Raw genomic sequence first — 18,021 nt, forward strand, 5'->3', positions numbered from 1 at the left:
GATTTGTGCAAAAATGCCAGCTCAGATGTCATATCTATCAGAGGGACATGTGACATGCTGCACACTTTCAGTATAACTTCTTCCCTGGAGAAACAGTCAGTATGGGCTCAAACCCAGCACTGATTCCATCTTGGGCTCTCTGGCTGTTCCACCTGGGGCTGTCATCCTTGGGTGCTGTTTTGAGGACTCAGGCAGCTGGCCTGAGAGCAGGAGCCCCTGGAGGTGCCGCTGTGGGCCTCTAGGGTGCTTTGCTCTGGCCCACCAGATGTGTCCTTGGCCTTTTCTAAGTCTTCTACGTGACTGACTGAGCTGCTCTCATTCCCAGCATCTGATCCCTTAGGAACCACTTTAAAGACTTCTACCCTGGACACCTCTGTTTGGTGCAAGTGCCTGGGGGCATTGGAGGCAGTGTCATCCCTGTACCTTGCACTTTGTACACTTTGTACACATAGGTGTGCTCCATGGGCTCTAGAGAGCCTGCTATTAAGTGAAATTTTCCTGCCTATTGAGAAGCTTATACTGGAGAAAAACACCTCAGTATGGTCCTACCACAGGGATCTGCACAATATCCCCGCATCCAGAAGTCACCCCTTATTTGCCTTCTGCAGCCCACCCTGAGCTTCCTGAGTTCCTTTGCAGATGGCTCTGTCATGTCTTCCAGGAGCCTTGAGTTTTCTTCAGTTTCCTGAGGAACAGAAACACAGCTCTTCATACTCCTGTCTCAGCACCCATTTTAACTATGAGGTCAGATTCCGGCTTGTTTCATTTTTCTAGGAATTCAGCATGGATTCTTTCTTCCTCTGGATCTGATTTCAGACTGCTGTTATCAGCAGTTGCCTGACAGCCTGACCACGTCTATTCCAGACCAGTTGCAAATATGTAGTACCTACTGCTTCCCTCTTGGATTCTCTTCGAAGCTGCAGGGTTCAGGTCAGGACAGACAGTTTGCTTGGATGCAGGCTCTAAACTGATCCACATCCGCTCCTCATGTTTCTAGCTCTGCTGCCTTCACCCAAGGGCTGAACTGCACACACCTGCCCTCGACTTGCAGGTCCACCATGATGAGGCTGCTCACAGGCACCAGTTGCTTCAACTGCTCTCCCAGCCAGGAATTCAGAGCTTCCCAGGAAAGTGTCTCCCAGAGCACTCTGGGGGGCACCAGGCTGGCACCAAGACACGTTTTAACACTAAATGAGCTTGGTAACTCCTAGCAAAATCTGAGAACTGAAATTCTGGAGAACTGAACTCACCTTCCACCAAAATTTTGGTTTAGTTTCTTAAACTATCCTGCAAACACTGACCAAGTTGACAGGCATGCTTTATCCTCTCCAGGATGCCATGCAGTGCCAAGTATTGTAAAGACAACCACAGAGGAGGGCATGGAGTTTGTCTGCTGACTTTCTTGATGTAAGAACAGCAACTCATGTGAAGGCAGGATCATCACATTTGTCCAATGTCACCACAGGAACAGTGGACATAACCAGCCATGGGCCAGGACTCAAGGACACACTGTCAAATTTAGTTGCAGCTGGTACTGATGAGGAGACCTCAGCGAGGGCCAATAACACCAGATCCACAACCCCCATTCATGCTTTCAGACTCTAGCCTTGTGTGTGCCTGACTGCTGCAGCTCTGCACAGCATCTGCAATAAGCAGCAAGGGCAGCCTCCCTCATTCTGTGCCATGTTTACTCAGTTTCCCGAGGAAGGCAATATCCATCTGATGCTGGAGCCCAAACCCCCTGCCTCAGGGTACATGACTCAAGTGCAGAAAGGGCAAACTGAGCTGAACACTGAGTGCAAAGCTGAGTGCAAAGAAGCTGAGTACAAAGCAGAGTACAAAGGTACTGAGCACAAAGCTGAGTACCAAGGTGCTGAGTACAAATGTGCTGAGTACAAGGCTGAGTGAAAAGGAACTGGTCCAGGCCAGGTCTCCCAGCAGCACTGAGATCTGTACCAGGCTTTTTGTTATATTACACGTTGAATCCATTTACTCAAAGTCTTCATATGGAAAATGAATGGGCAGCCCACAGGTCTGGGCAAGGCCTTCTCTTTCTTCCTCATGGAAATCAGCACAGCCATTTCCACACCAGAAAATTCTGCACAGCCATGGGTAGTCAGATTTTTCACAATTAGGATCTGAAAGAATTAGGATCTGAAAGAATCCTAATTGTGAGAAAAAAAAATCCTATTTGTGAGCTCTCTCGGCCTCTCTTTGTCCAGAGTTAAGTCATAGCTCCTACACTGCGCCCCTGCAAAGCCATGTAACCTCATTCTCCCATATTCTGGGTGGCGATCTCCCATATTCTGGGGCTCCACACCATCATGTCTGGGCTTCAGACTCTGAACTAGCTGCAGGGTACTCACCGTATCTCCCCCACTGCCTGAAAGGCCCCGGTGTATTCTCTGATGGAAGCTTCTTTTCTCTGACCTCTTCTATTCTTCTGTGACCATCATCTCTGACCTTTTTCTATTCTTCTGTGACCATCATCTCCATCTTCAGTGCCTCCTTCAGGCCTTTCCCATTTCAGCTCCTGTAGGGTCTGCTCTCCCCTCCAGGGACCCTGCAGGGCAGAAGCACGGGGTCTGGTGTGGCCTGGGGCTACTTCTGCTTCCTGTGCCAGATCAGTGTCTTTCTTTCAATTCGCAGTGACCACTGAAAATACCTAGTAAGAATAGTGCCTTTCACACTTGTAACAGAAGGTATTAACTAATCCACAAACTTATGTATGTGCAAAGAATATTTTCAATTTCAGTGAAAGGTACATAAAAAGGCTTGGTAATATTCTTCTATGGAAGACCTAATCTTGGAAATTCATGATTTCTCATTTTAAAATATATAAATATAATGGATCACTATTACAATTCAGGCAAGTGACTTCAACTCAATAACTGTGAGAGTCGACCCCCCTGCTACAACCCCCTCCCCAGGGCGGGGAATGAAAGGGTTAACTCCCTAACTCCCCAGAGCGGGGAATGAAAGGGTTAACTCCCTAACTCCCCAGAGCGGGGAATGAAAGGGTTAACTCCCTAACTCCCCAGAGCGGGGAATGAAAGGGTTAACTCCCTAACTCCCCAGAGCGGGGAATGAAAGGGTTGACTCCCTAACTCCCCGGAGCTCTCAGAACAGAGCAGTAAAGAGTGCTTCACTCCCTAAACCTTTCCCAGGAGATAGTCAGAGCAGGGCCAAAAGAAATGTCTCTGCTAGTCATTAACCACTAAATGCTCTGTTCTCTATAAAGATAGAGATAAGCAAAAGAATGTACTGTATAAACAGGACCAGGGAGCACCTGGCACTCTAAGGTCAACCCAAGACCCTCGGTCTCCATGGTTACTCAACCCCAAACCCCTCCAATCAACTTCTGCCAAGTCCTATGCTGCTCAAAATTAACCAATGCAATCTGCTTCTGTAAATTCGCTTGCCTCCCTGCGCCCTTAAAAACCCTACACAATTCCCCTTCGGGGCCCCTCTGCACTTGTTTGCCTGGGGGACCCCATGCGCATGGAAATAAACTTTTTTCCCTCACCAAGAATTGAGTCCTTGGGGTCTCTTTCCCTGCGGCGTCGGCCCTAACATAACTAGTTCCAAAAATCCATTTAGAAAAAAATAGCAGTGTTGCAGGTTGATAAGGTAATAGGTTTTTAAACCTGTATTGCAAATTCTGCTAATAGGGGTCAAAGCAGCCACTTATGAACATGGTCATTTAATGTAGAACTGAAGCAACATTTCAGCAGGAAAAGGAAACAGTAAACTATATTCATCTCCTAAGGGAAGTTAGGCCCGGTCTAACATCACAAATAAAATAAAACTGAGTTAAATCTCTAAAAATACATTAACTGCAACATTAGAAAATGCAGTGGGTTAGCACTTATTTTTAAAACATTTTTGTGATTGTGATTAAGGAAGCTTTTTAAAGAAGAAACACAAGATCAGGCAGTCAGAAAGGAGCATGATGTAACCCAAGACACTGAGGGGAAGAAAAGCAGAACTAAAGAGGTGATTTTTTTTTTGTCTTTTTCATTTTTATCAGTACCAGGGATTGAATTCATGACCGCCTGCTTGCAAGGCAGGTGCTTATGCTGCTGAGCTAAATCCCCAGCCCCTAAAGAGATGATTTGAGGGAAAATACTTATGAAAGAATAATTTTTAAAATTCTATAAAGTGCCTGAAATTTAATAAGAAAACCTAAAGTAACTTTTATAAATGGCAGAGAAAATGCAAACATTCCAGTCTGAACAGACTGTAACTAAATTGGCCAACAGGTAGTTTTGCTCCAGTTACATTTTTATCCTATTTTTAACTGTATGATTGTATTTCACAAAGTAATGCTTGTTTCAGGATGTTGGTCCATTGCTCACTTGAAATATCTCACCTTCTTTTTTTTTCTTTTTTTACCTTCTTTCTCTCTTCTTACTTCCCGTCATCTGAACCCCTTCATTATTTCCAAGTGTCACCCTTTAAGCTTCATCTTATTTTCCTTTATTTTATTCATTTATTTATGAATGTTTCAGATTCCTAATTAAAGCAAATGTGTGACAATTTTATGTGTCTGGCTTGTTTACTTTTTTTGATAATGACTTCATTTTATTAAAATTTGCATAGTACACAATTTAAAAGCTAAAAATGTAGGACTTATTGTATTTTAGCTTATGGACAGAGTTGTACAACCCTGATGACAATGAAATGTAGATAATTTTTGTTATCTCAAGACAAAACACTCTATCCACTAGCTGTCAGCTCCCCAGGTCCCCTCCTCTAAATATAGAAAAATCATAGGTTCATTTTCCTTAGCATGAGGGTCTGAACTTCTAACAATCCATTTCCCTGGAAATAAAACAATTTCACTCTTTATGGCTAAAATTCTTTTGTGTACAAATGCCACATTTTCCTCATCTGCTCATCTGTCCATATATCCAGGCTGTTACCAGACCTTTCCTGTTTTGAATTAGGATGCTGTAAACCACAAGGCTATGCATGTATCATTCTATGATGATGTCTTTATCTCTTTTGAGAATGCACTTGGGAGAGAGATGGCTGGGCCAACTGAAATTTTTATTGAGTTTCTAATGAATGCCTCCAATGCTTCTCATAGTTTAAATCACCACCGACAATGCAGCACTGCATTGTGTGTGTTCAATCACACACATCTGTCTGCACCCTGCCAGGCTTCATTTCTTATGTGTGTGTTTGTGCTGTTGATGATTGCCTTTTAAACTGGTGTAAACTGGAATCTCAAATTCATTTTGAATCGCATGTTCTTAACAGCTAAAAAGCCTAAATGTATTTATATTTTTATACATTAGTTTGGTGTGTTTGTTTTGCTACCAGGGATCGAACTCATGACCTAGTTCTTGCTACACAGGCACTTGTGTTGCTGAGCCAAATGCCCAGGTCCCATCTTTACATTTCTGATGGAACTATTGGTGGTTTGTCCTCCTTTTGAGAAGTGATTATTCCGTTCATTCATGGAGTTTTGATTCGGCCATATTGGAGGATAATTTTTTGAGCTTTTATAGATTCTAAGTATTTGTCCTCCATCAGAGTATAACTAGGAAACTTTTATATCATTTCATATGTTTTTTTTTACCTGTTTGTTATTTCCTTTGTTCTGCAGGGCATTTTTTTATGTGATATAAGCCACTTTTATCTCCTGTGTTATTGGGATTCTAGTCAGAAACTTTCTGACTATTGCTTTTTATCTGCCAGTCTTGGGTTTGCAGTGTTCTGATTCATGTAGGACCTTGACATGCGTGACTAGATTATTTACTTGGGACTGATACATTTTTCTAACAGAGGTACTCATAGCTGTGCAATTTCTCTTAGAATGACTTCTACTTTTTCCCACAGAGTCTGAATATTTTTCCACTATGATCTGATATTTCAAAGGATTTTCTATCCTGATTCCTTCTGAGTGCCATGGACTTTTGAATACTCACCTGGTAATATAGTTTCTTTCTCTGTTGATTCCTAGTTTCTTTCCATTGTAATCCAGCAAAATCCATTTTTTGGTGTAAGGTGAGAGTTGTTTTTGGAGTGAAAACAGGATCTACTGTTATAGTTCCATTACCTGCGGAAAAAAATCTATATCCTGCTGCCGTGGGGCAAAACGACCAATGTGTGCAGATGTCTCTTAAATCTATTCATCCTGCGGTGGATTTTGAGGCTGACATTCCTTGACTTTGTGGTCTAATCTTCTAGTAGGGTATTTAATTCCCCCGCTATGTTTATATGCATATCTGTTTGTCCCTTTATGTTGAGCAGCATCTGCTTTATGGAGCCATTGTAATGAAGATATATATATCATATATAAAAAGATTATTGTCTTTGCTGAATTGTTCCATTTATGAATCTGGACTGATATTTTTTGGCTCATCTGAACTGTTTCTTAATTGTTTTGAAAAAGTAAAATAGAAAAATGGAAGTGATACAAATAAAGCAGGATTTACAACTAGTTGATATATTACGTATTGTTGTCTCAGAAGTTGTTCTTCGGGTTACAAAACCTAGGCTCAAAGGTGATCAGTCAAGCAGTGACAGCACAGCCTGCTCCTTTTGGTGAACTAACAGAGATAAGCAGTGTAGTTACCTGCCTAGCACACGTGTGCGCACACACATTTATATGTGCTTACCAATGTACATATGATCTTTTCCTTTCTTCCTTTTTCCTTTCTCCTATCCTAGTTGTTCTGTCCTTTGGAGCACTTTTCTTCCCTTTCATTATGCAATATCTACTGTATATTTAGGATCTTATTATTCTCTCAGATTTTATTTTTTATTATTTTTTACACTAGGGAGACAATACATACACAAATGTGAGTTTCATTTATTTCACTCATGAGTGTGGTCTCAAGCTGCCTCCATTTACCTACAATAGCCTCAAGATTATCCTTTTTCATAGCTGAGAAATATTCCATTGTATAAAAATACATCATCTTTTTATCCAGTTTTGATTTGTATTTTAAAATTACATTGTTCTACCCACCACAAGGATGATCTGGCCCATGCTGGGCACCAGGAGGAGGCAGAGTGAAGCAAACCCCACTCTGGGCCCCGAGGCCATGGCTGAGGACCTGCACTCCCCGCTGCCCATGGCCCCCTTGCCGCTCCTGCTGCTCCTTTTAGTCGCAGCTGCACCACCAAAGCGAACCTTGCAGACAGGACGAAGCAGCTGCAGCTCACAATGGCCTGAAGGAGTCAGCTCTAGGTGGATGTAAGCTCTCAGAGCAGAGAACCAGAAAACAAAGGAGAAGTGTGACAAAACCAGGCAAGCCCGAGATGAAGCTGTTTCAGAGAATTTCTCCCGTGGTCATGGAGGAGGTTAACCTCATGCAAATCCATCTTGGAATACAGAAGACTTGTCAAGAAAGTGCGAAGCTTAGGCAACAAAGCTAACTGAAGAAAATCAAACGCTGATGAGAATCAGCATGTTACACCTGGCCAAGTGGAGGAAAGAGGTGACAAAGGGGGGGGGGCACTGGGGATTTAGCTCAGCGGCATAAGCGCCTGTCTTTCAAACAGGCAGTTGTGAGTTCAATCCCTGGTACCGATAAAAATGAAAAAAAGACCAAAAAACAAAGAGGTGACAATGGGGGAGAGAAGCAATAACAATGAAGATGCCACCACAGACACAGCCAGAACTGCAGAGACCCGTGTTTCACTGGTGACAGAAGCGGACCAAAGAACTTCGAGTTCAAATCATGTCTGCCCAGGAGAAAAAGGAGGTATTTGCCACTGAGCTGCCAAAGCTCAAGAGCAAACTTGTGGAAGTAACTGAAGAAGTTAGTAACGTCAAATGAGAAAAGGCTGTTTTACATGCAGAAGGTCCTGAACAGAGAAAAGTCTTAGAACAATTCAGTCAAGTGTCCGTGTTGGCAGTAGAAGAATAGCAGATGCAAGGGAGCCTGGAGCAGGAGAGGACCTTCCAAAGGCAGCAGCGTCATCTGCATAAGAGATGTTCCCAGAATAAAATGGACTACAGTGTCAAAGCCATCTTCTGCTACAGGACACAGTCCCTGACCAGCAGCTTTGAAAGCTTTAGCTGAAAATGCAGAATTCATCCAGCAATTTGAAAAGAGATTTCACACCTTCCAAAGGTCAAAGAGATGGAGGAGCAACTAGAAAATAAAAGACTGCATGGAGATGCACAACCTCAAACAGCAACTGGTGCTTCTAGAAAAAGATAAGAGCAAACTGGAATTGGAATGTCAGGATGCGGAAGAAAATGGCAGAAATGTAAAGCATTCTGGTAGAAGGCAGGATGTGTATCTTATTCTTCATCTGTTAAGACCAAGGACGAAGCATTGGATATAATCAGTACTGAATGCCATGGGGAATAGCAAGATTGGTTTTTAAATTCCTGTCTAACTACAGACACACAGTAGAATAACTTCTGTCATCAAGTAGTTCACAATATTGAGACTTTCTCTCTTTTTTAGCTTTTACCAATTAATCCAAAATTAAGAAATTTTGCTTTCCTTTTAATGAACATTAGAGTAGCCAACTTTATGGTGAAAAGAAGACATAGGCACTGGAGATATTTAAGATTCAAATTTGAATGTCTTTGCTTAGAATCTGCTGTGGGTATCTCCAGCACAGACTCAGGCACCACTAAGAAATTAGAAGAAAATAGAACACGCTCTTTGAGGTCAGGTTTCAGAACTGGTTTGGAGAGACGTTGCATTCACATGAAACAGTCCGGAGTGTTCTTGGCGTTAAGAGTGTAGCCCACACTGCCTGTGTAAGGGCTGACGATGAAAACAAAAGCTGGTCCCTGGCAGAGGAGGTTACCTCAGCACAGAGTTCAGCGGGTCCCAGTTAGCCCAGACTCCAGGAATGGCCTCTGTGACATACATTTATTTATTCACTTATCTGGCACCAGGGTGTGAACTCACTATTTTCCACATGCCAGCCAGGCGCTTATGCTGCTGAGCTCAATCTGCCACTCTGACATATGTGTATTTATTCAACTATTTTTTATGGTGCTGGGAATTGAGCGCAGGGCACCGTGCATGCAAGGAGGGCAGCGCTGCACCACCGAGCGCACCCTTGGCTCTGCAGCTCCCGGAAGCCAGGAGCTGTGGTGCATCCCCAGCAGCTGTGTGCAGGCTGCTTCATACTGTCAGTGTTTAGTAAATGTTCCTCTCATCAGTGACTTCAGTGAATTGCATGAATAAATTCTACTTCCAGGGTGTTCTTCAAAGGAGCAAGAAGTTCCCGGGATACAGGCCTTTAGGAATCTGAACCAGATTAAAGCAAGGACCCTAGTATAGCAGTTTTGAAGGAAATGAAGCAGAAGAGCAAAGTATGCGACTATTAAAGTTCTTTACTAAATGTCATCTTTGAAATTAACTCTATATCCATTCACTTTGAAATTCAAATATTAACGATCTCCTAGTATTTGAGTAGCATACTACATTGTTACAAAGATTTCTCCAACCTGCTCAATCCTTACTTCCCACCTGTTAGTCATTGTCTTGATTTTTTTCTTTTTCCAAAATTGTATATGGAGGAAAAAGACTGTAGCATTTTATTTTAATGGATAGAAGGCCTTCCTTGCATAGTCATAAACTAGATAATGGATCTTTGAAAAGTCAAAAAATTATAGTTTATATATAAGCGATCAATTTATAAGATAAGCACATCGTTTATGACTATGTATGCTACCTCACAAAGAGCTAACCAATAGTATTAAAACTCATGTTATTAACTCATATTTGTGTCCTGAATTATGTCATACATAGATATAAACACTGTATATCTAGGAAAGAACATATAACATGCTTAAAGTAGGAAAACCCCAACAAAACAGTATCAAAACTTCATTGTAAGTATTTAATTTAACCAAAGAGTGGACAGTCAAATAGTAGTTTATTTATTATAGAGAAGCAAGCCAGCTTTTTCACCTTTTAAATCTGTCAGCATTAGACCGTGTAATCGTTACCATATCGGGTATGATACAGCTACTAACTCTTTATAACAAATAATTTTGTAAACTGTTACTAAAAGTTGAGTCAGTTGGGATAACATAAAGTATTAACTTAGGGTGTGTTACACTGGTGAAGAGACAGCTATGAGTGGGGTGCATGCCTAGAATCCCAGAGCTTACAGGATCACCATGAGGTCAGAGCCTGCCTGGGCACATAACGAGTCTAAGGCCAGCCTGACCTACAAAGTAAGACCCAAAGAATAGACATCACCCTCAGTCACCAAAGATTGGACGTTTATTCAGTTTTAGGGAGGTACTAGGCATCAAACCCACAAACTTATGCTTGCCAGGCAGGAAGTTATGCCACTGAGCTAAATCCAAAGCCTGAGTTTCAGTTCTTGGAGTATAATTTTTTATTTTTTATTTTCAGTTGGTGTATAATTGTGTAGACAAGGTATATCTCTTGCAACATATACATGGATGTTGTTTCTAAGATTTAATTGTAGGTAAAGTTAGCAGACAAGCAGAGATAGTTAAAGAGTCTCAGTGAAGTTTCTGGCAAATAAACAGTTAAACAGAGAGAGAGAGAGAGAGAGAGAGAGAGAGAGAGAGAGAGAGAGAGAGAGAGTCAGAGATCACAATTAAGAACAAAACAGAGAAAGGATAAATCTCTCGAAATCTGCCAAGGCTCAAATTCCCTCCCCCTCCCCCTTCTATTAAACACAAAAGGAAAAAGGTGGGGAAGTGAGGGAGGTTATGTTAAAAAACAAAACCAAAACCCCCTTGGAATATAAAATACACACTAACTCCTAGATACGCACGTACCGCGTACCGCGGTGTGAGCACGCACACATTGCACTATCCTCTCACCATGTTAACACAGTGCAGGGCACACGCATCTCTTCCTTCTAACCCCGCCTTGAGTGCGAGGCTGCTGCAGATCTCTCAGGAGAAGCCAGGACAGCACAAGGAGCCACAACAGTGCTCATCTGACAACGTGCACATGGGAATGGATGGGGCCATGGCCAAATCAGGGGTCTCCAGCTGGAACAGCCAACCCAGGGGTAACAGCTCTCAAGGCTTGAGGCCCTTTCTTATCATCTGATAAAGGAGCCAGAGGGAAAAAAGCATCCCACAACAGTTATGTGCTTCCTGCCTCACTCCAAGGTACTAGCTGTCTGTCTCCTTTCTCTTCCCTTTCCAATAAAGTAAGTTTGACTCTCCTTCTAAAACTTGAATCTCTACTTATTTCACAGGTATAAAGTGATACAAACTCTACCTGTGATCCACCCTCATCAGACACAAAGTCAGGCTCCCAAGCAGCAGGTGCTGCCCTGCAGATACTGGGTGTCGTGGTCGCCTCTCCCCTGACTGGTGGCTATGGTTTCTGCCTCCCCCTTAAGGGAGGGAAGTCTCATCCTCCTTGTTCACGAAGGCTGGGGCCTGTGTGGACCACATGGGAATAAGTAGAGTCTTGGTGCCAGGCCTCAGGCCACCCAATGGGACACTCTAGGGATTCCATTCGATCGAGATTAGTTCTAAACAGTGTGCATTGTATTTCATGGTGACTGCATCCTATTGGACTTACAAACATAACAGTAAGACAAATGTCTCAATTTGAGTACTTTATGGTTTGAACAGAACCCAGCTTCACTGCATACAATGCCCTCTAGTCCTAGACCAGGCTGATATCTCAGGGCTCCCAAAGATGAGGAGCACAGTTTGGCCCTGAAGGATGTGTGCAGTGCTCCCAAAAAATTTCTCCCTTTTTAATTCTCACAATAAAAAATGTAAGGAAAAGGTGTGAGAGTGGATTTTTAAGGAAGTTGGATATCGGTGCAAGGAATGTTAACCTAGACCATGCTGAACTTTTGTAAGAACACACTAAGCAAACATTTTGGTTGCAATGTAAAGGGCTTTTTTTCCTGGTACTGGAGATCAAAATCATGGCCTTGCTCGTGCCAGGTATAGACTTTACACCTGAGCTAAATCTCTGGCTGGTGCAACAGTTGGAGGACCTAAAGTGTGATTAGTTTATTTGGATTGAAATATGGATCAGGAGATGCTCACTCTTAATGATATGCAGAAGCCTGAATTTTGGGGGGAGTGGGGTTACTGTTGATGAGGGAATTCAAAAGATCAGGGAGGTGGGAATGGTGGAGTGGATTTGCCACATAAAAACTACTCCACAGAGAGATGGTCTACAAAATGATCCCTTGACCTTGAGGAAGAATTTCTGGAGCTGGGGTACAGCTCAGTGTCACATCACCAGCCTGGCAAGCATGAGGTCATGAGTTCGATTCCAGGTATAGAAAAAAAAAAAGAGAGCTTCAGAGAAGAGCACCAGCACCCTTGAAATTTTCATCACTACTCTTATCTGCATGCGTGACCTTTTGGTGGTTGTTCCAGTTACTCAATTGGGAAGCCAAAATATAGCAAGTATAATTGAATCCCAAAGGACTCAGTGTCATTTCTCAACTGCCAAAGTCAAAATGGATTTGTTTGCAGTAACTGACAAAAAATAATTGGAGAAGTCTTTCATGTACACAATACACAGAAAAAAATTAAGGACAAATGAGTCAAATTGTACTTCAATTAGCAACATGTGACTCATAGCATGTGAAGACACTAATTCCCAGACTTTAGCCAGTTTACACTCCCAGAACCCTTGAACAAAACAGAGATTGGGCCCTTCAATAATGGACCTTGGTGAAAAACGATATTATTGTTAACATTTCCATCCTTTCCCAAAGGACCTGTGGGAATCTTTCCATGTAACCATGTGCTGGGTGAAAGGAAATAATCAGACATTTCAGGGAATGCTTGATACTGGGGCTAAACTAACATTGTTTACAGGTGATAAAAAAATAAAAGTCATTGTGGTCCCAAGTAACAGGTCCTGTCTTAATCAGCTTTCTCCTGGCTGGGACAGATACCTACACACGTAGATGAGAGGAGAGATTTACTTTGGCTCCCAGGGGCCTGGTTCCCAGACAGACACTGTATGGCAGAGGGGCACAGGGGCAGCCAGGAGCCAGGGGTGGAGGAACACAACGGAGAAGATTCATCCTTCCTGCTCCAGTGTCCAGACCACATCTAACCAGGTCCTCTAACCAGGTCTCCTGAAGCACCCCTAAGCCAGCCACACCCACAAGCTTGCCTCTGAGTGTGTGAGGCTTGGGGGGTCATTCTCCATCTAATCCAAATCACTCCTCTCCGGCCTCCAGAGACCTGATGTCACCTCTGTGCAAAATGCATAAACTCCAGAGGACTATATGCAAATAAGATCTGTGCTAAACACTGTGGAGTAGAGTTACATACAAATGTGTGTTAGGAACGTACCTGTGACAGAGCGACTGAGAAATCAAGGTATAACATGACTGCAGGAGATCTTGGTGAGCATGTCAGTAACCCAGTTCTCTGAAAGTTTGAGGATGTTTACTAAAAAAATAAACCATTTCAGTTTGTTGCTTTAAATTAACCCACAATTTCAAACATGACTAAACTTGTCACTCAGACTGATTGATTTAGAATGTTGTTCTAGATTTTCCTTAATAAAAATACAGAATATCTACTCAGTTTACATACTATCACCAATCTCCCTTTCTTACATATCTAAACAAGATAAAACTCCTACATTTAAGCAAATTCTTAAAAGACAAGTTTCTGGTCAGGTGTGTGGTCACATGCTTATAATTCCATCACTGGGGAGGCTGAGGCAAGAGGATCATCATGAATGTAAGCCCAGCCTAGTTATACAGTGAGGCAAGTTCAGCCTGAACTATATAAGGAGACAGGTGACAGAAAAACACATAAAAAAATAATTTCTCCACTGTGTGAAAACATGACTAGTGTTTTACTATTTTTAAATTTTATTTCTTTTTTTTTTTTCTTTTTGAGACAAAGTCTCTGTGCAGCAGGCTGGCTTTAGGTTCATTCTGAAGTGCTGGCTGGTCCTGAGTCTCGAACTTGCAATGATCCTCCTGCCTCAGCCTCCCAAGTGCTGGGATTGCAGGAGTGCACCACCATGCCTGGCTCTAACTTGTGTTTTGAAGAAGTCAAATATATAAGCTGATAGGAAGGATCTGCTCACAGCATTCCTTACTGCTTAGCTCTCAATTTTGTGCTTCTTCCACAAAACAGAACTTCAGAAATGTATGGAGCCAGTCAGAGTTATTTATAAATCTTAACAAGGGAACTCTGCCACCTCTCTAGGAGGTAAATAGAGAGCCTTGCATGTGCTATTCAAGTGCTTCACCACTGACCCCCAGAGCTTTTCATCGGTTCCCCAGGCTTGCCTGGTCTGCCATGCCTAAGAGCACAGCTGTGTGCTGCTTTACATGTTCCATTTTGTTCTATTTTGTTAGTTTGAGTCAGGGTGTCCCTATGTGATTCAGGCTGGCCTTGAGCTCTCATTATGTGCCCCAGTGTGGTCTGAAGCTCAGAGCGATCCTCCTGCGCCTCAGCCTCTGGAGTGCTGGGATGATCGGCATGCACTGCCGCATCCCAGCTTCCTCTGCCCACTCTTAAAGCCAAAATTTTTAAATTTCTTTTTATTTAAAGAAAAGGAAACAAAAAAAACCATGGAGATAAAAAAAAAGGGTAGAAATAATACAAAATTACAGAAAAACAAACTGTAAGAAATCACTGGTTGATAAGTTACATATTGTCATCTTAGAAATAGCTGTGCAGGTTACAAAATTAAAGTATTTAAAATGACATTCAAAAAGTGACACTACAAACAGTTCTGCTCAATGATCGAACAAAAACTCAGTAATATGGTTATCAGTCCTACACACTTGTTTTACATCTCAGAGAGGGTAAGATTAAACATATCAAAACAGAACAAAACAGTTAAAAAACAATCTAAAGAAATACAGATTTCAAAGCAAGTCCACTGGAGATCCTCACTGTCTATCTAACTGTCTCTAGTTTCTTACAAATAGTTGTCCCCATTTTCACCCACTTTATATACTTATTGCATATTATAGAACTAATCAAATCATGACAGGATGATGAAGGCTTTTTAGGTCTTCAAGTTCCAAATTAGGGAAGACAATAATAACTACCATTGCATCTCTCATTCTCTTCGTGGTAGCCATCCCCATCTCTACATACGCTGAAATTGAACTCAAGAGACCAGACCAATGTCATTCTAATCAGCGAACAATAGTATTGCTAGAATTTATATCATAATGCTACAAAATTAGCATTGGGTTTCTTAACGTCTCTTCTTCAGAGTATCTGTTCATTACATCTTGCATTATGTAATCTGTTCCCGTAAATAGTTTAAAAAAAAAAAACTCATGTGTGAATTTCTACATATATATCTATCCTCTCTGTATTATAGGGAAAAACAAGTCGTAACAAGACAGCAAAACAAATTCCTAGAAAAACATGCAAAGGAAAAGACCACAATATAGGTGATCTTCTGTAGTTACTATGTTTTCTCTTGTTATTTTCAATAGATTTGTCCACAACATGGGCTTATTATAGTTAAACACAGTATCACCTATTTTTATAAAAACTTAACTTTGACAGCATTGTAGGATTTGAGAGCTGTTACTAGTTAATACCAGTATGGATATCCTTTACATCTTGTCATCTTCAGAGTAGTTGCCTCTACTTTTAGGGTTGATACTAACAAGCATACCAAATTCAAATAAAATCAGCCAAGGCCAACCCATAGTCTTATGATTCAGATTCAATTAAGATCAGTCATAGTAAGACAATGTAAATAATACAGGATTTCAGTTTAAGTTAATAGGAAAGTAAGGATAGTTACCATGGTATAACCTGCTACTTTTGGGTCAGATGTCTGTGCCCTCAAATCTGACATGAGTGGACAGACCAGAACAAATTAAATTCAAACTAAATATGGCGATAAGACTACTGTGTCTTTTAAATTCTGATACACTATTAACAATGACCTCTGCCTTTTTTTATAATGTTTCAGAGCTGTCTATACTAAGACTATAGCTTACCGTCTCTGCCTCATGTCTGCTACTCCACTTTTCTGCTATAATTTGTCCACCTTATTCTCTCATTCCACTGTCTGCCCCGTTCATTGAGGCCTCTCTGTCACTGTTGCTGGAATCCTGGTATCCCTTCCTCTCTTTCTCTGGAATGTCCTTCAGCACTCTCTGTAAGGTTGGATTGGTGGCCACAAACTCCCACAGTTCCTCCTTGTTTTGGAAGCATCTTATTTCTCCATTAATTTTAAGAGAGAGTTTTGATGGGTATATGAGTCTTGGTTGCATATTGTTTTCTTTCAGGACTTGGAATATTTCTCCCCATTCCCTTCTTGACTTAAGAGTTTGTGTTGATAAGTCTGTTGTTATTTTGATAATTTTCCCATTGTAGGTAATCTGCTTCTTTTCTCTGGCTGCTTTTAATATTCTGTTCTTTTGGTGGATTTCTGGAATCTTGATTATTATATGTCTAGGTTTAGATCTGTTTTGGTTGTAGGTAGCTGGTGCTCTGTATGCCTCTTTTATCTGGATATCATTTCTTTTTGCTATACATGGGAAATTTTGCTTTAATGTATCTGTGAATATTCTTTTTATCCCATTTTTGGTTGCTCCTGCTTCAAAAATATGGAACGCTTCACGAATTTGCATGTCATCCTTGTGCAGGGGCCATGCTAATCTTCTCTGTATCATTCCAATTTTAATATATGTGCTGCCAAAGTGAGCACTTAAAGCCAAATTTTAATTACCAAATTTAATTCAAAGTTTACACACATATGAGAAATCAAAAATGCTTTAAAATCCAGAACTTTTTGAATTCCTTAAGCCTTGAATGGAAAATGTAATACCTGATCTCCCTTTGCATTCAAAATATTTTATAAAAATACTTTGGGCTAAATACACAAGGTACACAAAGTGCAAATGAATTCTGTGTCAGACTTTAATGCACTCTCCAATGTGGCTCCTGAGATTCTTGGGGTTAAGGACCAAGAGAGGATGAGAAAAATAAAAGTCAAAGCTGGGGCCAGGGGGATCCTCACCCCCTGAAGGGAGGAAAGGTGCTGCTCAACCAATGCAGCGTGTTTATTGTACACTGGGAAGGATGATGGCACCTTCAGCCCCTCTGCCCAGCAGCCCATTGCTTGGATTGTCCAGGGGATTGGTGTTTTTCTGGGCTGTAGCAAGTTCTTCACGTGGCTGACACAGGCGCTCTTTGTTTTCTGGTAGGATCACCTCTGGTTCATGCCCTAGGTCAGCTTCCATGGCTCCCTACACCCCAACATGTCTTATTATGCATTGTCAAGGTTCCCAAAATCTGAGAGAATCTGTCACAATTCTGCTATTGAGCATTTCAAATAAAGAGTAGGCACCTTTCAAACCATTGCTGAAAATGTTTTATTTTGAAAGATTTGAATATGAAGTTTTAGATCAAAATTCATGTATCTTTAAACAGATTTTTTCCCTTCTCTTTAAAGTAAACTTAAGATACAATTTCACATTTTCCTAGTTTTACCAAAGACTTATACTACTAAGATTCTTCTTTGTTTTTATCAATACCAGGGATCGAACTCACAACTGCCTGCTTGCAAGGCAGGCACTTATGCAGCTGAGCTAAATCCTCAGCCCCACTATTAAGATTCTTACAAAACAATTTCTTGAGCTTAATGTTCTTTAAGAGAGACCTACAAACAGTTCAGTATTCACTTTTTTGCTTTTAATTTTTATAGCACATTAGTTAAAGAATTTAATAAGACAACATTATGTATTATGTTCAAATTAACTAAAAATACCAAGCAATATCCACATATATCCAACAGTGTGGCCAGCCTTCAAACCCTACTTTTTGTTTATTAAGAAGCAAACACACAGCACCCTGGACCCTTGCAGCTCCTGTAGAGCTCTGTGGTGGGCTTGCATGGACCGGGAGACCTTGGCTTTGGGTCAGGTGTCCTTTGTTCCTGGCTCCATCTCTTCTCATTGCCAGGAGCAGATGGAGAATTTGCTGGCCTTGCAGGGACAGTGGCACAGGCCACACCAAGCCCTTTGTTATATCTTGAGGAAATAATATTTTATTTAGGGTTCATAAGAAATCCCCCATCAATGGAAGAATTAGAGATATAAGTTCAG

General features: G+C 41.4%; 1 non-coding gene and 2 pseudogenes across 1 annotated transcript; 1 reads left to right on the forward strand and 2 right to left on the reverse strand.

Moving 5' to 3' along the window:
• Nucleotides 1-1,113: 1,113 nt before the first annotated feature.
• LOC100728274 (pyridoxal-dependent decarboxylase domain-containing protein 1-like) lies at nt 1,114-7,060 on the reverse strand (annotated as a pseudogene).
• LOC100727989 (shootin-1-like) lies at nt 7,059-8,310 on the forward strand (annotated as a pseudogene).
• Nucleotides 8,311-16,515: 8,205 nt separating this feature from the next.
• LOC134476197 (U6 spliceosomal RNA) lies at nt 16,516-16,622 on the reverse strand. The gene has a single exon (XR_010047756.1). It is a non-coding gene; the product is annotated as a U6 spliceosomal RNA (small nuclear RNA).
• Between the last annotated feature and the right edge of the window lie 1,399 nt (nt 16,623-18,021).

This window comes from Cavia porcellus, unplaced genomic scaffold, assembly GCF_034190915.1.
Source record: "Cavia porcellus strain 051 isolate PalLab524CR breed Dunkin Hartley unplaced genomic scaffold, mCavPor4.1 scaffold_5, whole genome shotgun sequence".
Classification (NCBI taxonomy): domain Eukaryota; kingdom Metazoa; phylum Chordata; class Mammalia; order Rodentia; family Caviidae; genus Cavia; species Cavia porcellus.